Raw genomic sequence first — 11,516 nt, forward strand, 5'->3', positions numbered from 1 at the left:
TCTTTTTATATCTTTAGTGACAAATTAGAATGACATTGCATCTGTTGTGTGAGAGGTTTTTGCACTTGTCTCTTCTCTATTTGTATTGCAACTTCTGCACAGCAATTTCTCTCGGGGATTGACAGTTTTATCTCATCTTTATCTTACGAATGTCTGTACAAGATTTCATCGCAATCCGTCTAATAGCTGCTGAGATATTTCAGTCCGGACCAAAGTGGAGCTCAGACAGATTAGCTGGCATGCCGCTATAGCGTGGCTAAAAATAGTTCTCAGCTTGAGTTTAAATGAACAATAACGTGAGAATAAACATGCACTTCATCACCTGAATCTCTTAAAAGCAGGTGATGAGTTTCATCCATCAGATGAAGAGTGTGTCTTCAGATGGGGAAACATTTAAAAGTGTAGACTTTTCCCTCACAGAGCAGGTCTGTAGCCTCGAGGCCTGTGTGGCGCCTCCAACACAAGTGTTCATGCCTGAGTGTTAAACCCCAGACAGCTGTCCATGCACCGCTAACCCCCGCTGACTCACATCCACTCACTCTGATTACTCCCCTAAAATCCCTCCCGCTCCTCCCTGCTTTCTCTGTCTTTCTCGTCACTGCTATAAAACCCTGAGCACTGAGTGACCTTTGGCCTCCATACCTGCCTCCCCAGAATGTCAGCTATCTTTTATATATATTTTTTATATATCATTGTACGTGTCCTTGTTGCACCGTTGGTTGGAGAGAAACATATTGTCAATTGCTGAAGTTGACTTGCCAAAATAGCAATTGAACCCTTGGTTTGCATACAGTAGGCAGGATACTACTGTAGAATCTAACGTTGCTGTGACACTCCCAGAATGCATTGCCCGGCTGCTTACATAGAGCAGCGTCGGGAGGCATCCTCACGATGGATGGAGAGAAGATTTTCCATGTTAGGATTACAGATTTGAGAGATATTCTCTGTATTAAAGAGGTGCTGCTGGGATTTGAACCCAGGATCTCCTGTTTACAAGACAGGCGCTTTAACCAACTAAGCCACAGCACCTCCTAATGGCATTGAAATATATTCACCATAACGAGCTGGTGAGGTGGACACATGAAGCTCTAAGTAGAGACACATACATTATACCTGGGTTCAAGACACATACATGATACCTGGGTTCAACATAAGCAACGGCCCGATGGCCCGGGGCCGTTAAAGAAACAACCATATAAGTGTCACTTTTGATAAGAGGACACATCTGTTGTTTAGCATATTTGCAGGAATAACTGAAGAAAACACACATTGTGTTACCATTATCAGAACTAACAGAGAACACCGTCAGCTTGTCACCGTGCTGCAGTTACGTTTGGGTTTATTTGGGAGAGAGACGTCACCGCTGGCACAGATTCAAAGAGGTGCTGCTGGGATTTGAACCCTCAATCTCGTGTTTACTAGACAGGAGCTTTAACCAACTAAGACACAGCACCTTCAGGTTCCTCTTTGTTACTTCCTCTCATCCCTCCATCCTTTCCTTCCTCCGTTGAAACTTATTTGTCACGTTCAAAGTTTTTTTTTGGACTGTTTCAGGAGACGTTACGTTACGTTTCTTGCAGGAACGTCGCTCCACACGACTACAGAAAGACTTGCAGACTATAGCTAAAAGACTCAAGCGACCACAAAGACACACAAAACAACTTCAAAGCTGCCGTCTAAAGGTTGTTTGATTGGATAACTGGATGTTGGGGATCTCTTTAGTAAGAATAAGACTTCTCTTGTCTCTGTATGAACATTAGTTAGAGTTATATAAAGTGGAGTGGGTTTATATAATAATGAATATAATTATTCTCCTGTTTACAAGACAGACGCTTTAACCAACTAAGCCACAGCACCTCTTCATCAATAAATCACTAAATGACAACAAAGAGACACTAAATGACAACAAAGAGACTCTAAATGACAACAAAGAGACACTAAATGACAACAAAGAGACACTAAATGACAACAAAAAGACTCTAAATGACAACAAAGAGACACTAAATGACAATAAATGACAACAAAGAGACACTAAATGACAACAAAGAGACTCTAAATGACAAAGAGACACTAAATGACAACAAAGAGACACTAAATGACAATAAATGACAACAAAGAGACACTAAATAACAACAAAGAGACACTAAATGACAACAAAGAGACACTAAATAACAACAAAGAGACTCAAAATGACAACAAAGAGACACTAAATGACAACAAAGAGACTCTAAATGACAACAAAGAGACACTAAATGACAACAAAAAGACTCAAAATGACAACAAAGAGACACTAAATGACAACAAAGAGAAACTAAATGACAACAAAGAGACTCAAAATGACAACAAAGAGACACTAAATGACAACAAAGAGACACTAAATGACAAAGAGACACTAAATGACAACAAAGAGACACTAAATGACAATAAATGACAACAAAGAGACACTAAACGACAACAAAAAGACTCAAAATGACAACAAAGAGACACTAAATGACAACAAAGAGACACTAAATGACAACAAAAAGACTCAAAATGACAACAAAGAGACACTAAATGACAATAAATGACAACAAAGAGACACTAAATGACAACAAAGAGACACTAAATGACAACAAAGAGACACTAAATGACAACAAAGAGACACTAAATGACAACAAAGAGACTCAAAATGACAACAAAGAGACACTAAATGACAACAAAAAGACTCAAAATGACAACAAAGAGACACTAAATGACAACAAAGAGACACTAAATGACAACAAAGAGACACTAAATGACAAAAAATGACAACAAAGAGACACTAAATGACAACAAAGAGACACTAAATGACAACAAAGAGACACTAAATGACAACAAAAAGACTCAAAATGACAACAAAGAGACACTAAATGACAACAAAGAGACACTAAATGACAACAAAGAGACTCAAAATGACAACAAAGAGACACTAAATAACAACAAAGAGACTCTAAATGACAACAAAGAGAGACTAAATGACAACAAAGAGACACTAAATGACAACAAAGAGACACTAAACGACAACAAAGAGACACTAAATGACAACAAAGAGACTCTAAATGACAAAGAGACACTAAATGACAACAAAGAGACACTAAATGACAACAAAGAGACACTAAATGACAACAAAAAGACTCAAAATGACAACAAAGAGACACTAAATGACAACAAAGAGGCACTAAATGACAACAAAGAGACACTAAATGACAATAAATGACAACAAAGAGAGACTAAATGACAACAAAGAGACACTAAACGACAACAAAAAGACTCAAAATGACAACAAAGAGACACTAAATGACAACAAAGAGACACTAAATGACAACAAAAAGACTCAAAATGACAACAAAGAGACACTAAATGACAACAAAAAGACTCAAAATGACAACAAAGAGACACTAAATGACAACAAAAAGACTCAAAATGACAACAAAGAGACACTAAATAACAACAAAGAGACTAAACGACAACAAAAAGACACTAAATGACAACAAAGAGACACTAAATGACAACAAAGAGACACTAAATGACAACAAAGAGACACTAAACGACAACAAAAAGACTCAAAATGACAACAAAGAGACACTAAATGACAACAAAAAGACTCAAAATGACAACAAAGAGACACTAAACGACAACAAAAAGACTCAAAATGACAACAAAAAGACTCAAAATGACAACAAAGAGACACTAAACGACAACAAAAAGACTCAAAATGACAACAAAAAGACTCAAAATGACAACAAAGAGAGACTAAATGACAACAAAGAGACACTAAACGACAACAAAAAGACTAAATGACAACAAAGAGACACTAAACGACAACAAAAAGACTCAAAATGACAACAAAGAGACACTAAACGACAACAAAGAGACACTAAACTGACAACAAAGAGACTCTAAATGACAACAAAAAGACTCAAAATGACAACAAAGAGACACTAAATGACAACAAAAAGACTCAAAATGACAACAAAGAGACACTAAACGACAACAAAAAGACTCAAAATGACAACAAAAAGACTCAAAATGACAACAAAGAGAGACTAAATGACAACAAAGAGACACTAAATGACAACAAAGAGACTCTAAACGACAACAAAGAGAAGCTGCACAACCACATGAGATGCAACATGACTACAGACCTCCGTTTGGTCAGCTTGGTTGTTTTAAACGTGCTCTAGAAATACATTTAACTCGACTTGACAAAAAGATGCAAACTACTACAAATACAAATGTCTTCTAGAGACGCAAAACTACTTACTGAAATTCTCTTCTCCAGTTAAAGGTTTCAGACTGAGGCGCTGCTGGGATTTGAACCCAGGACCTCCTGTTTACTAGACAGGCACGTTAACCAACTAAGCCACAGCACCTCTCGCCTAAGGAAAGCTCATTGTGGGACTGGCTCTAGTGGCTGTAGTCACAGTATTAGGGGACCACTAAGGTCTATATAAAAGAGACTTCAGATACAGTATTAGGGGACCACTAAGGTCTATATAAAGAGACTTCAGATACAGTATTAGGGGACCACTAAGGTCTATATAAAAGAGACTTCAGATACAGTATTAGGGGACCACTAAGGTCTATATAAAGAGACTTCAGATACAGTATTAGGGGACCACTAAGGTCTATATAAAAGAGACTTCAGATACAGTATTAGGGGACCACTAAGGTCTATATAAAAGAGACTTCAGATACAGTATTAGGGGGACCACTAAGGTCTATATAAAGAGACTTCAGATACAGTATTAGAGGACCACTAAGGTCTATATAAAGAGACTTCAGATACAGTATTAGAGGACCACTAAGGTCCATATAAAAGAGACTTCAGATACAGTATTAGGGGGACCACTAAGGCCTATATTAAAGAGACTTCAGATACAGTATTAGGGGACCACTAAGGTCTATATAAAAGAGACTTCAGATACAGTATTAGGGGGACCACTAAGGTCTATATAAAAGAGACTTCAGATACAGTATTAGGGGACCACTAAGGTCTATATAAAAGAGACTTCAGATACAGTATTAGGGGACCACTAAGGTCTATATAAAAGAGACTTCAGATACAGTATTAGGGGACCACTAAGGTCTATATAAAAGAGACTTCAGATACAGTATTAGGGGACCCACTAAGGCCTATATAAAAGAGACTTCAGATACAGTATTAGGGGACCACTAAGGTCTATATAAAAGAGACTTCAGATACAGTATTAGGGGACCACTAAGGTCTATATAAAAGAGACTTCAGATACAGTATTAGGGGACCCACTAAGGTCTATATAAAAAGAGACTTCAGATACAGTATTAGGGGACCACTAAGGTCTATATAAAAGAGACTTCAGATACAGTATTAGGGGACCACTAAGGTCTATATAAAAGAGACTTCAGATACAGTATTAGGGGACCACTAAGGCCTATATAAAAGAGACTTCAGATACAGTATTAGGGGACCACTAAGGTCTATATAAAAGAGACTTCAGATACAGTATTAGGGGACCACTAAGGTCTATATAAAAGAGACTTCAGATACAGTATTAGGGGACCACTAAGGTCTATATAAAAGAGACTTCAGATACAGTATTAGGGGACCACTAAGGTCTATATAAAAGAGACTTCAGATACAGTATTAGGGGACCACTAAGGTCTATATAAAAGAGACTTCAGATACAGTATTAGGGGACCACTAAGGCCTATATAAAAGCATCCAAAGAGCACCATGTCATGGGACCTTTAAAAGGATGTCTCAATTCCTAAAATACATCTCGAGGAAAGAGGAGGCTCGCCGGAGGAGCAGTGAGCGAGGATGCACAGGTGTTAAAATGATTCGTAGAGAGTAGATTCAATGCAGAACCATAAATCAGGCAAAGAGAGACAAACTACAGAAGAAAAATGATTTCAAAGAGACTTAAAAGGGATTCAAAACAGCCATATCTGAGTGTGCACCTCCACAAATAAGCCCTGAAAACTGCACTTTCCCAGGGGATCTGTGCAGTAGAAATGCGAGTGAACATAGACTACGGACAACACGGAGCTTTTCCCTCCACGAGCTGCTCGTCCAGCGCTCTGACATTTGTTCCAGCTGCAGAAGGAGGCCTGCAGAGTGGCAGGAAGCGTCTGTGGCTGCTGACAGGCCGCAGGCTGTTTTTAGCCTATGAAGGTCACTCACACACACACACACACACACACACGCACGCAGACACACACACACTAACACACAGACACACACACACACACACTCACGCAGACACACACACACGCACGCGCACACACATACACACACACACACACACACACACACACATACACATATGCAGACACACACACACACACACTAACACGCAGACACACACACACACGCACACATGCAGAAACACGCACGCAGACACACACACACACACACACACACACACAGACACACACACACACGCGCACACACACACACACACACGCAGACACACACACACACGCACACACACACACACACACACGCAGACACACACACACACACACACACACGCACACACACACACACACGCACGCGCACACACACACACACACACGCACACACACACATACACACATGCAGACACACACACACACACACACTAACACACAGACACACACACAGACACACACTCACGCAGACACACACACACGTCTTATCAGCACTTCCTCTACTGTTGCAGAGTCAGTGTGTTCGATATAATCCAGATTCATATTTTTTTTTATTCTGGACAGCTACGTTCTCAAACGCTTTTGTCCAGAAAACTGTCGATCCAGCAGATCTGGTCGTAAGTTGTAAGATACTGTGGCTGTGGTGTGAGCAGATGAAGTGTATAAAAGCACGTGGGTCAGTGTGAAAGTAGGCCACTCTGCGGCCGGGACAGGCCTCACATTGTCTGAGTTCAGTGAGGCAAACTCTCCAAACATTTGTTTGCTCTAAGCCAGTTGTGATGAAATAATCTGGAAGCTGAGGAACCCAGAACTCAGCAAACAGGAGGCTCCAACATCATTAGGCAGAGTTTTACGTAGGAAGTCAGACTGATCTCATGAAGTGGCGTATGTATGACACGCATGCCCAGATCATCCATAAGGGCACTTGGGCCAGTGGCCAGGGGCACAAACCATTCACAACCAGTGGGGGGGGCACCACATGACACAATCATTAACAATATTTTCCATAAATTGTTATATTATTCACTTGAAATTGTTGAAAGACCATATATTACTCGTTTATGAACACTCATTTCACAATAATAATAATAATACATTATAAATAAATCAATATTACATGACCACTATCACTCCCCTCCCCAATCTGTCAGAGTTGAGATGGTCCACAAGTACGCGCAAATCTATCATTTGGGGGATGGGGGGGGGTTTATCAATAATCAAGGTGTAATGCCCAGGGGCACCACGTTGTTTTAATACGGGCCTGATGACACGCCAATTTGTACGCTATTTTTGGCGTGTTATCAAGATGCATACTCTCTTTTTAGCGTGTTCATCAACGCCGTTTGGCCTCCATTGACTTACATTACCTTGCGATTGCGTGTGAATGGACTAGGGATGCACCGATACGACTTTTTCAATCCCGATACCGATGCCGATGTCTGGGCTTTGTGTATCTGTCGATACCGAGCCGATACCGTTGCTTAATTAATAATACCAAAAAAACTGTCCGTGATCCACTCAACATCCTCTGATCTCAATTATTAGTCAAAATAATTCATAATTTTCTGCTTTTTTTTTTTTTAAATAAAATGTCATTTACATTAGGTTGATTGACCATGAATTTAAAAAGATTGTTGGAAAAAGCAACAAAAATGTTGGAAAAAGCAACAAAAATGTTGTAAAATGTTGGAAAAAGCAACAAAAATGTTGGAAAAAGCAACAAAAATGTTGGAAAATGTTGTAAAAAGCAACAAAAATGTTGTAAAAAGCAACAAAAATGTTGTAAAAAGCAACAAAAATGTTGTAAAATGTTGGAAAAAATGTTGGAAAATGTTGGAAAAAATGTTGGAAAAAGCAACAAAAATGTTGGAAAAAGCAACAAAAATGTTGTAAAAAGCAACAAAAATGTTGTAAAAAGCAACAAAAATGTTGTAAAAAGCAACAAAAATGTTGGAAAATGTTGGAAAAAGTAACAAAAATGTTGGAAAAAGCAACAAAAATGTTGGAAAATGTTGGAAAAAGCAACAAAAATGTTGGAATTTTTTTTGGAAAAAAGCAACAAAAATGTTGTAAAATGTAGCAAAAAATGTTGGAAAAAGCAACAAAAATGTTGGAAAAAGCAACAAAAATGTTGTAAAATGTTGGAAAAAGCAACAAAAATGTTGGAAAAAGCAACAAAAATGTTGGAAAATGTTGGAAATTTTTTTGGAAAAAGCAACAAAAATGTTGGAATTTTTTTTGGAAAAAAGCAACAAAAATGTTGGAAAAAGCAACAAAAATGTTGTAAAAAGCAACAAAAATGTTGGAAAATGTTGGAAATTTTTTTGTAAAAAGCAACAAAAATGTTGGAAAATGTTGGAAAAAGCAACAAAAATGTTGGAAAAAGCAACAAAAATGTTGGAAAAAGCAACAAAAATGTTGGAAAATGTTGGAAAAAATGTTGGAAAAAGCAACAAAAATGTTGGAAAATGTTGGAAAAAGCAACAAAAATGTTGGAAAAAGTAACAAAAATGTTGGAAAAAGCGCCTAAAAAAATTCATTTTCAATATTGAACCGAAAATGACAAGTTTATGGTCGACGGGAAGACAACCCAAAGGTTAAAGGGTGAGGGCTTAGAACTAACCAAATGAAATGTATTGTGTTATGAAGCTATGACGGATATTCTGTTAGCGTTCGCGACGGATGCACCAATCTGACTTTTTCAGTCCTGATACCGATGCCTGGGCTTTGTGTATCTGTCGATACCGATCCGATAACGTTGTTTAATTAATAATACGCTGTATACCTTCCACCTTATACCTTCCTTCCACCGTGTGGAAGAGACTAAAGGCTCCAGACCTTCCTAACTAAGACAAAATAACAGAGATGTAATGTATGTAATGTAAAGCAACAAAAATGTTGTAAAAAGCAACAAAAATGTTGGAAAATGTTGGAAAAAGCAACAAAAATGTTGTAAAATGTTGGAAAAAAATGTTGGAAAAAGCAAAAAAAATGTTGTAAAAAGCAACAAAAATGTTGGAAAATGTTGGAAAAAGCAACAAAAATGTTGTAAAAAGCAACAAAAATGTTGTAAAAAGCAACAAAAATGTTGAAAAATGTTGTAAAAAGCAACAAAAATGTTGTAAAAAGCAACAAAAATGTTGTAAAAAGCAACAAAAATGTTGGAAAATGTTGTAAAAAGCAACAAAAATGTTGTAAAAAGCAACAAAAATGTTGTAAAAAGCAACAAAAATGTTGTAAAAAGCAACAAAAATGTTGTAAAAAGCAACAAAAATGTTGGAAAATGTTGGAAAAAATGTTGGAAAAAGCAACAAAAATGTTGGAAAAAGCAACAAAAATGTTGGAAAAAGCAACAAAAATGTTGGAAAAAGCAACAAAAATGTTGGAAAATGTTGGAAAAAATGTTGGAAAAAGCAACAAAAATGTTGGAAAAAGCAACAAAAATGTTGGAAAATGTTGGAATTTTTTTTGGAAAAAGCAACAAAAATGTTGGAAAATGTTACTAAAGGCTCCAGACCTTCCTAACTAAGACAAAATAACAGAGATGTAATGTATGTGTTTGTACACTCTTCCAGCATGCAACACACGTGCAACAGAGGGGACAAAACAAACAAACGCCGTAGCGAGTAGTATGAAAGGGCGAGAATCTGTAAGGAGGTTGGTCGGGGGGGAGGATGGGTCATACAACACAGGACTCTCACCCAGGAGACCGGGCATCGTGTCCCGTGTGTCACGGTTCCTAAACCCAACCGTAGCCTCGCGATAACACGCCACGTGGCTGTAGAAAGTGGCGTCTATGTTGACTAGAGGTGTGTTAGATATTAATCAAATAATCAATGCATCCAATCGTGGACGTGGACGATGCTGCAACGATACATATTCTGGTATGTTTTGCACATTCAGGAAGTGCCGTGTGCTCAGTGCTGTAGTTTTAATATCCAGTTTATTTAGTATTACAGCTCTGCAGAATGTTATGTTCTTGAAAAGCTATGAATTAAATACCCTATATGGCTTTAGAGCTGGGCAATATATCAATATTATATCTATATCGTGATATGAGACTAGATATTGTCTTAGATTTTGGATATTGTGATATGACATAAGGGTCTTTTCCTGGTTTTAAAGGCTGTATTACATTAAGTGATGTCATTTCTGAGCTCACCAGACTGTTGTAGCTGTCCTATTATTTCCCTTTAAGTCATTATATCCACATTACTGATGATTACTGATCAAAAAGTAGTACAGGAGAAGCTCTCAGGCAGTTTGGACTTCCATCAGCTGTTTAAGTGTAATGACTAATGTTAACTATCATTTTAGTGATCAATAATGAGCCTGTGTCTATGTTATCTCCTTACATATACCTACGCTCTCCGTCTCTGCTAGATTGGGAATGATTGAGATTTCTCTTGGCACAGCTACCAGAAGACTTCCAACTTTCAGACAGGTTGCTCACGTCACATCTACGTCTTCAAGCTCAGTTGGAGGCTGCTCAGTAACGCTCAGCCATCACCGGGAAAGAGCTTCTAATGTCCTTCACTGGTCTCCGTCCAGAGACACGGGAGCTGCTGGTCCATTATATATATACAGTCTATTGTTTGAGGCTCTGCTGGGATTGTCTCTGCGTCACTTGAGATACTTCAAAATATGCATGAAATACATTCACAGAAACACAGCTAAAGAGGCACTGCTGGGATTTGAACCCAGGATCTCCTGTTTACTAGACAGGCGCTTTAACCAACTAAGCCACAGCACCTTCAGGCTTCAACAATAAGGGTTTAACGCCAGATGGCCCGATGGCAAGTTAAACGCCACTTTGGGCGAGTAAAAGTAACAACCCACTTGTCCATTGGGATCACTTAATCACATTAGAGCTACTGTCCGCCATGCCGGCAACATCATAGATATGGGTAGCTCCACTCCTTCAGGATTAGATCAGTTGTCTTATTGTGTCCTGTGATACAACGTATCCTCTCCGTATTGCGCGTAGGTGTAACCATCGATACCCTTATTGCGTCTGTCCATTACAAGCTACTTCAGTTTGCAGGAATACGGCCACCTCTTCCAAGACTTATCACCGTACTGTGTTCACGCGCTAAAAGAGAAAATAATCTCCTTGTTATTAAACCCAATTCTGAAGTATAATGTCATGAGTTCATATATTGGCCTTCACAGGGCATTTTGTAGAAGACTAGTAGTTTGGTTTATTCTCAAAAGTCTGACTTGATCCTTGAAATATCAAGTTTCTCTCGACATTTCGACATTATTCTCGAAATGCAAAATAAATAAAAACTCTTCCTCCGTAATTTTTTCCCGCTTGATTTTTT

The 11,516-nt window shown here is 38.3% G+C and overlaps 1 protein-coding gene and 3 non-coding genes across 4 annotated transcripts in view; all 4 read right to left on the bottom strand.

Moving 5' to 3' along the window:
* LOC144512348 (LIM domain-binding protein 3-like) overlaps positions 1-11,516 on the bottom strand; it is a 67,293-nt gene that overhangs the window by 38,194 nt on the left and 17,583 nt on the right. The window lies entirely within an intron of this gene.
* Positions 956-1,029, bottom strand: trnat-ugu (transfer RNA threonine (anticodon UGU)). The gene has a single exon. It is a non-coding gene; the product is annotated as a tRNA-Thr (tRNA).
* Positions 4,318-4,391, bottom strand: trnat-agu (transfer RNA threonine (anticodon AGU)). Its single transcript has one exon. It is a non-coding gene; the product is annotated as a tRNA-Thr (tRNA).
* trnat-agu (transfer RNA threonine (anticodon AGU)) lies at positions 10,872-10,945 on the bottom strand. The gene has a single exon. It is a non-coding gene; the product is annotated as a tRNA-Thr (tRNA).

This window comes from Sander vitreus, chromosome 23, assembly GCF_031162955.1.
Source record: "Sander vitreus isolate 19-12246 chromosome 23, sanVit1, whole genome shotgun sequence".
Taxonomy (NCBI): Eukaryota; Metazoa; Chordata; class Actinopteri; order Perciformes; family Percidae; genus Sander; species Sander vitreus.